This window comes from Ursus americanus, chromosome 9 (genome assembly GCF_024610735.1).
Source record: "Ursus americanus isolate L20-20 chromosome 9, mUrsAme1.1.p, whole genome shotgun sequence".
Classification (NCBI taxonomy): domain Eukaryota; kingdom Metazoa; phylum Chordata; class Mammalia; order Carnivora; family Ursidae; genus Ursus; species Ursus americanus.
The window spans coordinates 38652744-38668784 of record NC_142135.1 but is presented as its reverse complement, the minus strand read 5'-3'; the positions used below and the strand labels follow the sequence as shown (position 1 = coordinate 38668784).

General features: G+C 40.6%; 1 long non-coding RNA gene across 1 annotated transcript in view; it reads left to right on the top strand.

The window, feature by feature from the left end:
• LOC148109450 (uncharacterized) overlaps positions 1–16041 on the top strand; it is a 47346-nt gene that overhangs the window by 17087 nt on the left and 14218 nt on the right. The window contains exon 2 of the long non-coding RNA XR_015725640.1: positions 131–323. This is a non-coding gene — a long non-coding RNA (uncharacterized LOC148109450). The remainder of the gene's footprint in view (positions 1–130; positions 324–16041) is intronic.

Genomic DNA, 16041 nt, shown 5'->3' with positions numbered 1-16041 from the left:
TCCAGGGGCTCCTGTGGGCTTAAATATATGACATTCAAAAAATAATATGTAAATGAATGTCTATCCATTTCATCGAGGGAGTTGTTTTCTCCATTTGTAATCTTTTCTTATGATTTTATTCTTCTTGCAGGAAACAGAAGTAGAGGTGCATTCAGGCCGTGTGTGTAATTTTGGGATCAGCTTTCTGTAATGAAAGTGGAAGCAAATCCCAGATAAGAGCACCAACTGCTTCAGAAGAACATTGCAAAGCCCAGTGGTCCTGACCAAGTTGTCACGCACAGAGCAGAACTATCGATGAGAGCCATACAACATCTGTTGCCCAGGTAACCATCAATCCACTAAGCCAGCTCTGAGTCATAAACGGCGTGGAGAGGTCTGCTAGCATAGAGGGCAGTGCAAACTCTTCTCATCCTTTCCCCATCTCCCCGGCCTAAGGCTGCCGTACAAGGTAAATAGAAACCTACTGTCAGACCCCTAAAGACTGAAAAGATCTCTCTTTTCCTAGCCCCTGTTCAAAGATTCTTGGACCTCCATTGGTCTTATCACAAAACCTCCCCAGATTCTTATCAGTGCTTAGCACATTATGTACTCAAAATGCCAGCCTGCTGAGTGGTGTTACATGGTTCACCCACCGGCATCTGGCCCCCAGCATCTGGCCCCCAGCCTGCATTCTGAGTTGCACTGTGGGAGCACCTGCTCCTTAGGACCCCTGTGGCAGCCCAGCAGGGCTCACACGCTTATCATGACTTCCACTTGGGACTGTGGCATGGGAGAACCAACCATATGGGTCTCCTTTCCTGTGTTCCATCCCATCCAAAATGCTGCACACAAATTCAGAGAGAAAAATGAATAAATATGCCTTTGCCGGGTAACTAGATCTGGCTTTCTAAGAACATTCCCAGGGGTGTTCCCAAAAGAATTGAGAAGAGGTCTTCAAACAAAAACTTGTACACAAGTGTTCATAGAAGCACCGTTTCCCATAGCCAAAAGATAAAAACGACCCAAGTGTCCATCAGTGAATGAAAGGGTTAACAAAGTGTGGTGTATTCGTACAATGGAATGTTATTCCATACTATGACATGGATGAACTTTGAAGGCATTACAGTAAGTGAGAAGCCGGACACAAAGGGGTGCGTATTGCATGATTCCATTTACATGAAATATCCAGAAAGGTAAATATAGAGAGACAGAAAGCAGATTAGTGGTTGCCAGGGCTGGGGAAGAAGAGGGGTGAGGAGGGCTGCTTACTGAGGACAGGGTTTCCTTTCGGGGTGATGAAATGTTCTGGAACATAGAGGTGACAGATCCCTAACATTGTGAATGTACTTAATGCCACTGAATCGTGCACTTTAAAAATGGTTAACTCTGTGTCATGTGAATTTTACTCAATTATAAAAAGAAGGCCGGTTCGAGAAAAGTTATAGAAAAAGAAAAGCAGAATGGATATCACTTGTAGTCGTATCACCCCAAACCAAATACTGTTCACATTTTGTTCTAGCTTATATTCCATGGTAATAATTTGTATCTCATATATAATTTCTATTGTATTTCCACATTCATGTTATTTCCAGAGTATTACCTATAGTCTGTATGTCTCATGAGCTCAAACTACTGGTTAAATTTCTTGATATGTATTTTCTAAGTTGCCTCATGATATTGTACCAATTGATACTGACACCTACAATACATGAAACTATCTACTTCCATGCATCCTAGCTAGCACGGACTAGCATTGATTAGTCTCCCAAAAGAGAGAGAAAAAAAAAAAGAGAGACTATTACATGGTTGTTTTAATACTTTTTCATTTGATGATTAGTAAGATCGTTGCCCTACAACTTTTTTCTGTCTTGAAATAATAAATACATGTTTAGTAGACACTTCCATATGCTTTGTCTTTATTAGAGTAGAGAGTAGCTAGTCATTATTTGGGGAGGGGAGGGGAGAATCCAATGGTAAATTCTTTAAAAGACTAGGCTAGATATAGTTGTCCCTGAAGGAGGAACTAGAGAACTAGAGGGTTGCTGAGACCAAATTACCTGGAATGCAATACTGAGCAGAGATAGAAAATACGAACTATGAAAGATAAGAACATAAAAGAGAAATTTTTTAAATTCTCACAAAAATCAGACAGGTTGTGTCAGTGAAGGATTTGACCTTGCACAACAGTGGGAGGTGGTTAAATACTCTGTAAGGCTACTGTCTTCCTGTCTGATGCTGGGATAGGTGCTAGTCTGGCCCCCATGGCCGGAATAGAGGGTCACAGAAATAACAGACTGGCGCTGGTAGATATCCTAAGATGGAGGCTGTTCGGTCTCACACACGGTTCCCTCATTGTACCTCAAGCTGTGGAAAGGGGGAGAGTGACAACAGGAGCTGGCGCTGTGGAGGCCACTTAGTCGTTCTTCGCCAGGAATTAATAGAGATTGAATTTTAAATCTGAAACTTATAAATATAATAGCACTATAAATTTTTAAAAAATTTAATCTGTACCATTCTTGTGTTGAGATGCTACGGGGCAATGTGGCAAAAAGCCACCAACATTGGGGCGCCTGGATGGCTCAGTCGGTTAAGCGGTTAAGTGTCAGACTCTTGATTTCTGCTCAGGTCATGATCTCAGGGTTGTGAGGTCGAGCCCCACGTTGGGTGTAGAGCCTGCTTAAGATTCTCTCTCCCTCTCCCTCTGCCCTTCCCTCTCATGCACATGTGCACATGTGTGTGCATGCTCTCTCTCTCTAAAAAAAAAATATAATAATAATAGAAAGCCGCCAACTTCACACTAAAAAAATGGAAACCTCGGTTGTTAATGAGTTATTGGGGACAAGACTTAGGACCACCATATCACTGACTGGCTTGAAGCCCTCGCCCACAGCCTTTCTGCTTCTCAACTTTGTTTCCTTGCTAAGCATTCTTTTTTTAGGAATGCAAAGAATTGCTGGGGGAAAAAAAAAACAACACCACAGAGAAACCTTAGGATTATAGTGAACATTGCCCAAGATTAATCTTGTCTCTGTTCCTTAGTAAATCTAGGTGAGACTCTCACAAATTCACAAAGAAGACTGAGGGTGGTAGTCTGTCAAGATGCAGGATGCCCCCCCGTCTTTCCCACTTTAGACTAAAAATAACGGGCAAAAGGCGTTGAACTTCAGTGTGCAGACAGGGAAACTGGGAATGACTGTGGCGAAATTTGCTGAACTAATGAAGGCATGACAGATGGGCTTCACTTCTGGCGAGAAGAAACTATGTCCTCAGTGGTCATGTTTCAGTCCTTCAATGTCTAATCGTGATGCAGGGCAGTAGTTTTCACACTCTACCACTCAGAGCATAATGTCCTGGAGGCCAGTCGTGCCCTTCAACCAGAGCAACTCTGTTCATACCTGTTTATATATTGGAGTTTTATGAAGATGTTGCTTGAAAACAGTCTTAATTTTAAAGTTCCCTTGTAATTCCACTGGCATAAAAGAAGGAGCTAAGCTATACATTCTACAATCAATTGGTGTGAGTCCTGATTTAAATTTCTATGAGCTCTGTTATCTTAGGCTAGCTACTTATTATTTTGCTTCTCAAACTCTGTACCTGAAGCATTAGAATAATATATGATTCTTCACTGAGGGCCATGGGGATCAATAATGTGTGAAAAGACATTTCGTAAACTGTGTCCCCATATAAATGGTAAGAATTACCATCTAGTATCAGTGCCTGCAGGATTGTCAGGTGAGAAATGCATCTAGCTTCACTGCTGCACAACAGATGGTAGAACAGGTCAGTAAATGACTGAGTTAACCTTAGCACAGCTTTTCCATTTGGAAGGCTAATATTTCAGAACTAGCGAGTGAAACAATAATGAGAGAGAAGATTGAAAATAAAACGAACCGAACTTCAGGGATCTGTGGGATAATACCCAAAGGTCTGATGTTTTTGTCATCAGAGTCTCAGAAAGGAAGGAGAAAGATAGATATATTTTTTAAAATTGCCTTTTATCGTTTTTTAAATTTAAATTCAATTAGCCAACACATAGTACATCAAAAGATATATACATTTGAAATATATATACATTTGAAGACAATTTCCCAAATTTGATTAGAGACATAAACTTATAGATTCAAGAAGTCCCCAACAGGAGAAACTCCAGGAAATACACATATCACAGTGAAGCTGCAGAACACTGAAAATAGGAAAGAAAATATTGAAAGAAGCCTTAGAAAAATGATTCTTTACGTGTAGAGGAACAACAATTTGAATGACTATAGGTTTTTCTCCAGAAACTGTAGAGGCCCGGAGGAAGCCCTACAACACATTTAAAGTGTTAAAAGAATTGTCAACTTAGAATTCTATACACAGTGAAAATACCCTTCGGGAATGAATGCAAAATAAAGACATGAAAATTAATAAAATTAAACCTCATTTAACATGGAGCCTGGAGGCCAGCAGGGGGAGCTCTCATGCCCTACCCCCTTCTTGTCGATTGCAGACCCCAACAGGAGACTCCGTTGTATTCCCAACAGGAAGAAGCCTATACTTTACTACTCCAGCAGGAGGAATTAAGATTTTCCCCTTGCCTGGCAACAGCCCAGGCAATGAGAGAATGTCACAACGCAGCCACCATACCTCGAGCTCCTAGTTTACTCCAATGGACTTTTTGTTTATAAGAGCAGAGCCCCTCCCGACTCCTTCTTTCCTCTGTAAAAGAGTGCTCTTCTCCTTTGTTCTCTGAACTTGCCAATGGTTTTGCTGTAGGTTGTGTGTCCTATATTGCGATTCTCTGCTATTCCTGAGTTAACCGATTTTTTTTTTGCTAGTAAAATAACTGTACAGTTTGCTTATAAGGCTAACAACGTTCTCGGGAGTGGGAAACAAATAGAATTTGTTGCCAGTAGATCTGCTCTAGAAGAAATGCTAAATGTAGTTGTTCCGATGGAAAGGAAATGATGGTGGAGGGAACCTTGAAACTTCATGAAGGAAAGAACAACAGAAATGATAAATATCTCGATAAATAGAATAGACTGAAGTCTAAAAATATATGCGACAGTTAAAAGCAAAAATCACAACACTGTGTGATGGGTTTTCAGTGTATCTAGATATACATATCTACATATACATATCACAACCATAACAAAAAGTGGGGAGAGTAAAGAGACGTATTGATGGCAAATTTTTTGAATGCTACATGAAGTGCTAAAATATTTATTCTTAGTAGATTGTGAACGTTAAATATTATATTGTGATCTATAGAGCAACCACTAACAAAACTACACCAGAAATATAGTAAAAAACTCACTACATAAATTAAAATGGAATACTGAAAAATATTCAAATAACCCAAAAGACAGCAGGACAGGGCAGAGATCAGGAACAAAAATATAGGGAACAGATAGAAAACAAATATAAAATCGTATACCTAATGCAAATATATCAATAATGCCATACAATTGCAATAGTCTACATCAATTAGAAGAGAATGTCATCATAAATAACAGAGCAAGACCCAACTATATGTTGCCTACAGGAAACCCAGTTTAAATATAATGTTGTAGGTTAAAAGTAAAAGAATGAGAAAGGTATAGTGCAAACACTAATGGAAAAGGACTAGAATGGCTACTTTAATATCAGGCGAAGTAAATTGCGGAGGAATGAAAGTTACCAGGGATAAAGATGGACATTACATGGTGATAAAGAAAGGGGTCAGTTCACCAAGTAGATATAACAAGTTTCAATTGCATCCAACTAATGAAAATATCAAAATACTTGAAGCAAAACTTATAGTACAGAAAGGAGAAATGGAAAAATGCATGCTTATAGCTGGAGACTTTAATACTCTTCTCTCAGTAGTTGAGAACAAATAAACAGAAGATCCATAAGGATATAGTAGACTTGACCACCACCACCAACCAACTATACCAAATTGACATTTGTACAAAATCCCACCCAACCACAGAAGCATGCAAATGGTTTTCAAGTGTGCATTGAACATTCACCAGAACAGACCATATTCTGCATTCTAATGCAAACTTCAACAAACTTAGACGAATTTAAATCACAGTGTAAGCTCTCTGACCATACTGAAATTAAATTAGAAATCAATAACAGAAATAAAACTAAAAATACCCAATACTTGAAAATTACAGAATACACTTCGAAATAACCCACAATCAAAGAGCAAGTTTCGATAGGAATTTAAAAATATTTTGAACTGAATGAAAATGAAATTATAACCTTTCAAAATTTGTGGGATGAAGCTAAGTAAGTGCCAGTTAAGGGGTGATTCTCAATCTTGATTCCCATTTGAACCCCTGGAAAGCTTTTTAAACATACAGATTCCTGGCCGCCCCCACCCCAGGCCAATGACATCAGATTCTCTAGGAGTGAAACCCAGGCAAAAGTATTTTTACAAAGCAGCCCCAGTGATTTTAATGTACAGTCACAGTTGAGAACTGCTATCCTTAGTGCTACAAAAGTGATAGAAAATGCTCTGGGAACACAGACGGAACCATTAAGACTGCCTGGGCCATGGGGGATGGCTTCACGAAGGGGCTGCTGGGTAAAGAATAAGCAAGGATTTTTCAGTTTGGAAGGGCACAAGAGGAAAGGTATTCAGGCATGAGGAACAGCATGGGCCAAGCCACAGAGATATGAAAAGGTATTCAGGGAGTGAAGATCAATGTATAAGGCATATCTGTTGTGCCACCTTACACACACTCACAAGTGCTTGTTTATACACACACACACATGTCATCATTCAAATATAACCTTATCTCCCACTGTTAGGGTGAATTTTGCAAATGAGCTAAACTTACTAAAATGCTACACCAAGAAAGGAAAGAAAATATTTGGAGATGGGTTTTTATTGGGGAGAAGAAATTTCAGGAGTAAAAATTGCTTTAAAAATGTTGCTTAAATCTCATTTTATATATAGGGATTTTAATTTTACAAAATTGTGGCAAGCAGAAGCAGTCACTAGATCAATATAGCCCACTGGAATATAACATTTTGAACTCAGCCTGGGCTAGTTTGGGTTTTTTTTCTCAGACATTTGTTCCTTGTCCAAGCTTTCCAGTTTCATTTCTTGCCATTCTCCCTGTGCCCCTCACACCACCTTGTACTTGATTCTTTAATAGCAGAACACTGCACAGATTCACCTCCCTGCTTCTCGCTTCTGCCTTTGCTCGAATCATACTTTTTGTCCAGATGGTCCCACCCTTTGCCCCCACCTGACCCTGATTAACTCCTACTCATTCTTTCATACCTTGGCTCAAATAGCAGCTCTTTCAGGAAGCCTTCCCAGAAGAAGAGTGTTTGGGTTGGGCATTGAAAATCCTTTAAGATTCCTGTTTATAAATTCAGGACACTTTGTATTTTTCTGCATTGTCTTGGCATGTGCATTAAAGTTTTAAAATTTTATTCCTTCTTAATTCTGGAGCACAGGTCTGAATAAGACTGAAAAGGTTGACGTCATTCCTGAGACTTTGCAGAGTGGCTGAAATCTCTTGTGGTCATTATTTCACAGGAAGCAGATCTGAAAGATTGTAGCAAATGAGTGTTTGTTTTTCTTGGGTATTCCAGGAAACACCAAGGAGGGCGTTAGAAAACAAAACTCTAAGGGTGGCAGGTGGTGTTATTCCAGAGGAGAAATGAGTCGTTAATAAGAGTGGTAATACTAGAAACAAATGCATATCTCTTCTCTGTGTTCAGAGGTTGCTGGAAGGATGCCAGGGTGTTGCACGGACATATCTGAGGCCCTCTAAGAAATACAGAATTGGATCCCAAGAGGTCCTTTCTGGGAGGGCGAGGTTTGTCGACCATAAAGCTTTTAACCAGAAGTGAAAACCCAACATAACCATTGATTCTCTCTCTCCCTGGAGTTCCCTATGGCAGGGGACAGAAGAGAGAGAGAGAGAGCCCAAAAGTCTCAGCAGAATTAAGGAAATTAACCTGGCAGTGGGACAGCCACAGTTGATGTGAATTTTTTATGATGAGGCGCTGTAACTCTTGTCATTTGGGACAAGAGTTGTTGAACTGAGCACTGCCCGCCTTAAATGACGTCAGTGTGTAGGTACAAGTAGGAGGCTGTGCTTGATACGATGTTGTGTGAAGGGCGCCTGAGTGGCTCAGTCAGTTAAGCATCTGCCTTCAGCTCAGGTCATGATCCCAGGGTCCTGGGATGGGGCCCCATGGCGGGCTGCCCGCTCAGCAGAGGACGAGAGGGGGGTCCTGCTTCCCCTCCTGCCCTTGCCCCCGCTCCTGCACACTCGCTCATTCTCTCTCTCTCTCACTCAAATAAATAAATAAATAAAATCTTTTTTAAAAGATGTGTGAAAATGCAGTAAGCTACAGAATACTGTATGTAATGCCATCCTACCTCGATTTAAAAATAAGAACAGATGCTGCTTACAAAACATGTGAGGAATGTCATCAACATTTCAACAGTGGTTGTTTATGGATAATTGTTTTTGCTTGCTTGCCTTTTCTAGTATTCTCTGTATTTTCTGTACTGAGCAGAAAAGTAGCGAACTTCACTAAATAATAGCAAATAAATAATAATAAAATAACTAAATGAGAACATGAGGTTGCATGTTGCAGGACGTGGGTATTAGGCCAGTGAAACCATGAACTTGCAGAATGAAAGCCTAGACAAGGACATTTCTTACTCTTTCCCAATTTGACAAATGAAAAAGATACCATAGTGTCTTTAATTTTTATTGCTTTGCTACCTGTATTGTTGGACATTTCCCTTTTGGAGAAAACACTGAGGAAGCACTTCAGGGATCTGCCATTCGATCTGATACCATCAAAGGGGACACCCACGGTGTTCTCGGTGTTCTCGTGCACACAAAAACCACACTTTAACCCTTGGTGGACTTTTTTAAAAACCGGGGATGAACTTCCAATGAATGCGTGGATAACGTTCGTGGAGTTCTACATTCCCCTAGAGAGCCACTGGCCTTATTTGGAGCTCAGAACTCGGGTGGCGGGTGAGGTGGGGGGACTTTGGAGAAAAGCTGGCAATCCAAAGGGAAGAAGGTAGATGACTGGCTCCATTTGCCACCTACAGCTGGTATCGTAGGTAACTCCGTTTCTGCCTTCACGGTGAGCCGTGGCTGTCTACCAGGGCCAACCCTCTGGCCTCCGGAGGCAGCTGCAAGACAGCAGTACCCAGTTCTCAGAAGCAGAGTCAGCCACTGAGGCAGGGTCGGGGCTTGATTAGGAAATGACAAGCGAAAAGGAGATGCACACGGTGACTCGTGCAGCATCCCCTCTCCGGTGCACACCCACTGGGAGCTCTCCGAGAAAGCCAAAGAATCTTTCTGTCCTTTCAAGTCATGCTGATGGGTCACTCCTGGGAGCCCCCGGGACGTCCTTGCCACATTTCGAGCCGGGACTTGCTGACTCTTGTGCCAGTGGGGAAGAGTTATTGTCAGTATCTGGTAGGCTCTTCCTGCACCAATGAACCATTGAGAAAATGCTCCAGAGTTTCAGGACGCTGTTATCACCATCAGCTGCAGCAGCGGCATTGTCTCCATTACGAACTTCCAGTAAATTGACCAAGCAATCTTCACGGCATTTTATAGCTCTCCCTTGCTGATCCAATGTTCTAAACAACATCTCCCTGGTCTGACTATAGGATTGAATGACGTTTTAGAACACAGCAAGATGGGGCGCCGTCTGCCTTCGGCTCAGGTCATAATCTCAGGGTCCTGGGATCGAGCCCCACATCCGGCTTCCTGCTCAGTGGAGAGTCTGTTTCTCCCTCTCTCTGCTCATGCTCTCTCTCTCTCTCTCTGTCTCTCTCAAATAAATAAAATCTTAAAAAAAAAAAAAAAAGAACACAGCAAGAAGGTGCTGGCGTGAGCTTCCTAAGGAGGTTTAGCAAGGTGTGGAAGTGAAAACTAGGAATGCTTAAAGCAGGGAGGTAGCAATCAGTGGCAACTATTATTTACAAAACTAGCCCTCAAAGATATCAATATTTATAACACCAATGACTAATTTTTAAATTAATTTTATTTTTTAAATTATGCAGTAGAATCAACTTTTTTTTTTGTTTTGGTGTACAGTAGTATGAATTTTAACCTATGTAGGGATTCATGTAACCACCACAACAATGAGGATACAGAACAATTTGACCCTAGAAAACTCTCTCATGCTCCCCCTTTGTGGTCGTGCCCTCCCCCACCCTATTCCCTGGACACTGATCAGTTCTGTGTCACTATCTATACTTTTGTGTCTTAGAGACTGTCCTATAAACGGAATCATATTGTACGTGATCTTTTGCGACTGACTTCTTTCGCTCAGCATAATGCGAATCTCCTTTGAGATTCATCCACATTGTTGCAAACGTTCATAGTTTGCTCCTTTACGCTGCTGAGTAGTGTTCTAGTCTATGCATGTACCACGGTGTATGCATCTTTGTTGGAGGACATTAGAGTTGTTTCCAGTTTTTAGCAATTAAGAATGGTGTTATCAATATTTGTGTACAGATTTTTGTATAAATACAAGTTTTCATTCATGTAGGGTAAATACCCATGGGTCATAAGGTGAGTCTATATTTAACTTTAAAGGAAAGTTCCAGAGTGACTGTACTATTTTGCATTCCCATTAGCTATGTATGAGAGTTCCGGTTGCTTTGCCTTCTTATCAGCACTCAGTATTGTTAATATTTTTTATTTTAACCATTCTACTAAGTGTGTAATGATATCTCATTGTGACCTCAATTTGAGTTTCCCTGATGGTCAGTGATGTTGAACATCTTTTCTTGTGCTTATTTGCTATCATTATATCCTCTTTGGTGAGATATCTGTTTGTCTTTTGTCTGTGATTTAAGTGGTTTGTTTTCTTACTGTTGAATTTTGCGGGTTTTTATGTATTCCGGATAGAAGTCATTTGTGGAATATTTGTTAACATTTTTTCCCAGTCTGTAGCTTGTCTTTTCATTCTCATAACAGTATATTTCACAGAGAAAATGTTTCTAATTTTGATGAAGTCTAACTTATGATCGTATTCTTTTATGAATCATACTTTTGTGCCATGACTAAGAACTAACCTCAAGTTACAAATACTTTCTCCTCTGTTTTCTTCTAAAAGTTTCATAGTTTGAGGTTTTACATAAAGATCTATGATCTGTTTTGAGTTCAGTTTTGTATAAGGTGTGAAGTTAGGTCAAGGTTCATTTTTTGCCTGTGGATGTCCAATTGTCCCAACATCATTTGTTAAAAAGACCGTTCTTTCTCCATTGAATTGCTTTGCACCTTTGTCAGAAATCAATTGGCTTTTGTATTTGTGCGGGTCTCTTTCTGTATTCTGTTCTGTATTGATCTATGTGTCTCTATTCCTTCACCAGTACTTCCACTGTCTTGATGACTGTAGCTTTATGTAAGTCTTAAAATCAAGTAGCATGGTTCCTGCAACTTGATGTTCTTTTTTCTCAAAATTTCAACAACCAGTTTTCAACGAGCTTCTGCTATGAATCCAATACCATGCCAAGCACCTTACATGAATTATCTCATTTAACCTTCACAAGAAACCTTTGAGAATGTGTGGCAGTTCAAGTTGCTAAGAAGCAAGATGTCAAGGTGGATTTAGAAGTGCTGTAAAGGGGAGAGGAAGCAGGAGTGACAGGGAAAGGCTTCAGATCGTGATCTGGTCTCACACGTGTATGAGGAGGGAAGAAGGAGGCGGACTTGAGAAGGAGGATATGCAGACTGTGGCACAGCGTGGGGAAGGTCTCAGCCAGGCTTATGGGGGTAGGGGGGAATCCAGAGCAAAACTTTCCCATTAGAAGAGTCCTATGTTGGGCTCTTGCACCCAACCGTGCCTGGCCATTGGCTGGGAGCAGCCTGGAGCAATTTCGGCCTTGGTGTGAATGCGGCAGAGGAATTAAAATCCAGAACGATCTGATCCTAACTCTTACTATTTCCCCAAATGCAAACTTCATTTCATGGTTACATTTAATTATAATACAAATGTGTAAAATAATTTGAACCCTACCTTGCTGAAGAATGAAGATCTCAAGGTAAATAGAGTTAGAAAGTCTATAGAAATTTTCCACTTGGGCAAGATCCAAATATGAATAAAGCTCAATATAAGTGCTTTTTTGATGACATTTAGATCCATTTCCCTGGACACAGATAAGGGACTGGACTCAGAGTCTTTTTCTTGCCCTGGCTCCTTATTAATTGATGTTTCTTTCCTTAATACAGTTGCTTCTTCCTCTTCTTCCTTTCTTATCCCTCTGTGTAAATTTCTTCAGAGATCAAAGTCGCCATCCACTCACGTCCTCCTGTCGGGTTAACAGAGGCCAGCTGTCTTCTGCTCTATTAAAACACCACATTTAGAATCTCTTGTATCAATGCTCCCATTTAACATTAAAGTGCTAAAAATGATGTGGCCTCTATGCAAATCTCTTATTGACTGTCAGAACCATCACTGCACTTCGATAGTCTACATGCATCCTCTTGAACATTTTAGAGCATTTCAGTTTGTACAAGATATTTTTGGTGTGTTTTAAACATGTATGCTGATCAGCAGCTGGCAAGTCAGCACTCTCTCTCCACTGATTTTTCTCTGATCTTTCTATTCTTTAAGAAAAGAAACAGTTACAAATGTAAAATTTCTTTTCTGTAATAGCAACACCATCATCAACTTAAATGTATATAATTCTCTTTATTTTGGAATGTGCTTCCTTTGGGCCCTGAAATGAATCTGTGAGGGCCAGTGTTATCCCCATTTTACAGATGAGGGAAGTGTGGCCTAGAAAGTTAGAGTGACATCCACAGCAGAACTGTGATGAAAATCTAAGTTTTATTATTCAAATCATGTGCTCTCTTCTCTATACATGAAAGCCTGTATATAGCATCATAATCTGTAAACATAGAAGATATACAAACCTTGCAAAAAGTAAATAGTTGACAGAAGGTTTTGAGTGTTTGTGAACATGGAACATGCTGGGCATACACATGTTTATGTAGGAGCCCAACCACCCACGCAAATGAGAGATCCACGTGGACAAGGTTCCCAAACCGTTGAACGAACGAATGAATGAATGAATGCGTGCATGAGAGCTTGCCCCAGATCTGGGCAAGGCAGCCACTGCCAGCATAGGAAGTCAGAGGGTAACCACAGAGCTCTGCTTGTTTCAGAACATCTCTTCCTGTATCATGATGTCACATTTTCTTTCCATTTGCCTTGAACGCCTTCGCAGACAGCCCCTCCTAAGAGTCAGGCAGACAGTGAAGGTGGAGTGCTTTCCCCAGCCCCAGACAAGATGCACTTACATGATCTGGGGAGAAATGTCAGTGATGGCTTAGCCTTTCCCGTGAGCACATCTATGCCCACTAAATTCACCCACAAAACGTATCGATTTCCTTCTAGCCTCCTCCCTGCCATCACCCCCCCCCCATCATTTAACTCACCTCATTGTATGTTTGTCTCCATCATCGAGTGAGCAACACGACTTCAGGAGCACGCTCGTGCATTTTCATATTCAAAAGCACCCATCACAGTTCCCGGTATAGTTGACATTCATTTGGCAAGTGTCCAAACGAAGGACTGAGAACTATATGTTCACTATTAGGGTTGAGTTTTCTAGTATTCATGTGAGAAGAAGCAGAATGAAGAAGGTAATGATACCAGTTAACATTCATCAGCACTCACCGTACCCCAGGTTCATCTTTTACACACACAATCTTACTGAAGCCTCACACAACCCTATGAGGTTGGAATTTCTACTAGTCACTTACACATACTAGGAAGCTGAGGCTTATTGGGGTAAAATAATCTGCCAAAAACTGCACAATGAGTATCTTGAAGAGGTATGTCTGTTGGACTCCAGGCAGCATAGTCTTAACTTCCGTGTTCCTCTACTGGCCAGACTGTCCAATCCAGAAAGCAGATGCATGGTCCAGGCCTTTCAAAGAAGGCAGGAAAGATTCCTTGAAAAATCTGGGAACCAAGTCACCTTAGCCATGGCGAAAAAAGAAATTCGGTAGAAGAGAGGGTCCCATCTTCAAGGAGATTACAGTTATAATGAAATGGGACCAACATCTGTATTACTGGAAGTGACCCAGACATATGATACTGCCTGTCTAGATCCTGCCAGTGATCTTTTAAGAGTATGTGTTATCCTCAATTTATAATTGAAGAAATTCTAGCCAGAATAAGTAAATAAATCATGCTGGATCACAGAGCTAAGAACAAATGGTGGATTTGGGCTCTTTCAAGCCAGGTCACAGGACTTCAGAACCCAGAGTACAACCCCCATTCTCTATGTACTGTGAACCAGGAGTGGTAGAGACCTGGCATTCATGCCATAAGAGGAGTGTGTTTCCAAAACATACTGCTGAAAGAAGACATCTTTATGGAAAATGAGAATCCTTAGCAAAGACTTGTCAATCTGATACAAACTAGCTCTTTCAGGTTAATAATAATTCAGTCAGAATCTTACAAGCATGGGACGCAGGACAGATAAATATTTTATCTTCTGCCCAAATATGGTAGGTCTGTATGTGGGCCGCATGAGGCGTCCTGTGTAAAGGGGATGGAAGTACTATAACCCAAGGACTCTGGAAGTCTGTAAAATGGGTACTAGAATGGTGGAGAGCAAGTCCACAATTTCACCAGGGTCTGGCCCTGCTTAAGAAAGTAAAGACTTACGGGGTGCCTGGGTGGTTCAGGCAGTTAAGCATCTGTCTTCAGCTCAGGTCGTGATCCTGGGGTCCTGGGATGGAGTCCTGCATTGGGCTCCCTGCTCAGTGGGGAGCCTGCTTCTCCCTCTCCCTTTGCTCTGCTCCCCCTGCTCGTGCTCTCTCACTCACTCACTCTCAAATAAATAACAAATAAAAAATCAAAGAAAGAGGGGTGCCTGGGTGGCACAGCAGTTAACCTTCTGCCTTCGGCTCAGGGCGTGATCCCAGCCTTGTGGGATCGAGCCCCACATCAGGCTCCTCTGCTATGAGCCTGCTTCTTCCTCTCCCACTCCCCCTGCTTGTGTTCCCTCTCTCGCTGGCTGTCTCTATCTCTGTCGAATAAATAAATAAAATCTTAAAAAAAAAAAAAAAGGAAAGAAGTTTAAAAAAAAATCAAAGAAAGAAAGTAAAGAATTATGTCTTGGAGACTTATTCTTGGAGGTCATTCTGCTTATTTTGTTATAGCAGGATAATACCTTGTACAATAATTAACATTTTGGAGCACTGGATATATGTGTCAGGCTGCATTCTCAATAAGTCCTCATTAAATCCTCTCAACTGGGTATGAGGTAGTTGGCTCTCAAGAAATATGCATTGAATAAATGAGTACCATCTGTATTAACCTGTGACTTGCTTTTATTCACGGTAACAATATGTTTCAAGCTCTTTCTAGATAAGGATGTTGGCATCTGCTACATTCTTTTAAATGGCCATAGGATATGCTGTAGTATTGATGTACCGTTATATATATAACCAGTCTCCCAGTTTGGGATGTTCAGGACATTTCTATTTTCTTTATACAAACAATAATCCAGCGAATATTTTTATTCACACAACCCTGTGTACATTTGCCAATGTTGCTGTAGGATGGGTATCAAAAGTAGAGTGTCATCGTTTTAGAAAAATAAAACGAAAAATCCAAGCTTTATTAATTGTTGAGTTGACAAAACAACTCTAACTTCTGACCGAAATGGGCTTTGGGAGCATTCTTCTTCTGTTCTAATGTAAAGCTGAAAAACATCTTTTTTGAAGATAGGACGTATAAATTACAGGCCTTCTATTTTAGATAATAGACCAAAAAGTTATGTGTAATCATAACAGAGCTATAAAATTCTGTTCTGTTCTTCAGCATGAGGCAAATAAAAATTTTCAGAGTCATGAATATAATTTTGGGTGTTTTGATGTCAAATTCAGGTTTACATCTTCTAGTAATGCCCTTCATTACTTATATTTTCAGCTGATCTTTTTTTTTTTGTAGATTTGTTTTTAATACACGGAACACCAAAATATGGGGAGAAATGTACTTGCGAGTCCTTGAGTGCTTTTATTCTTACTTTATTTTGAAATTGTACGTATTTTGCTTCAACTA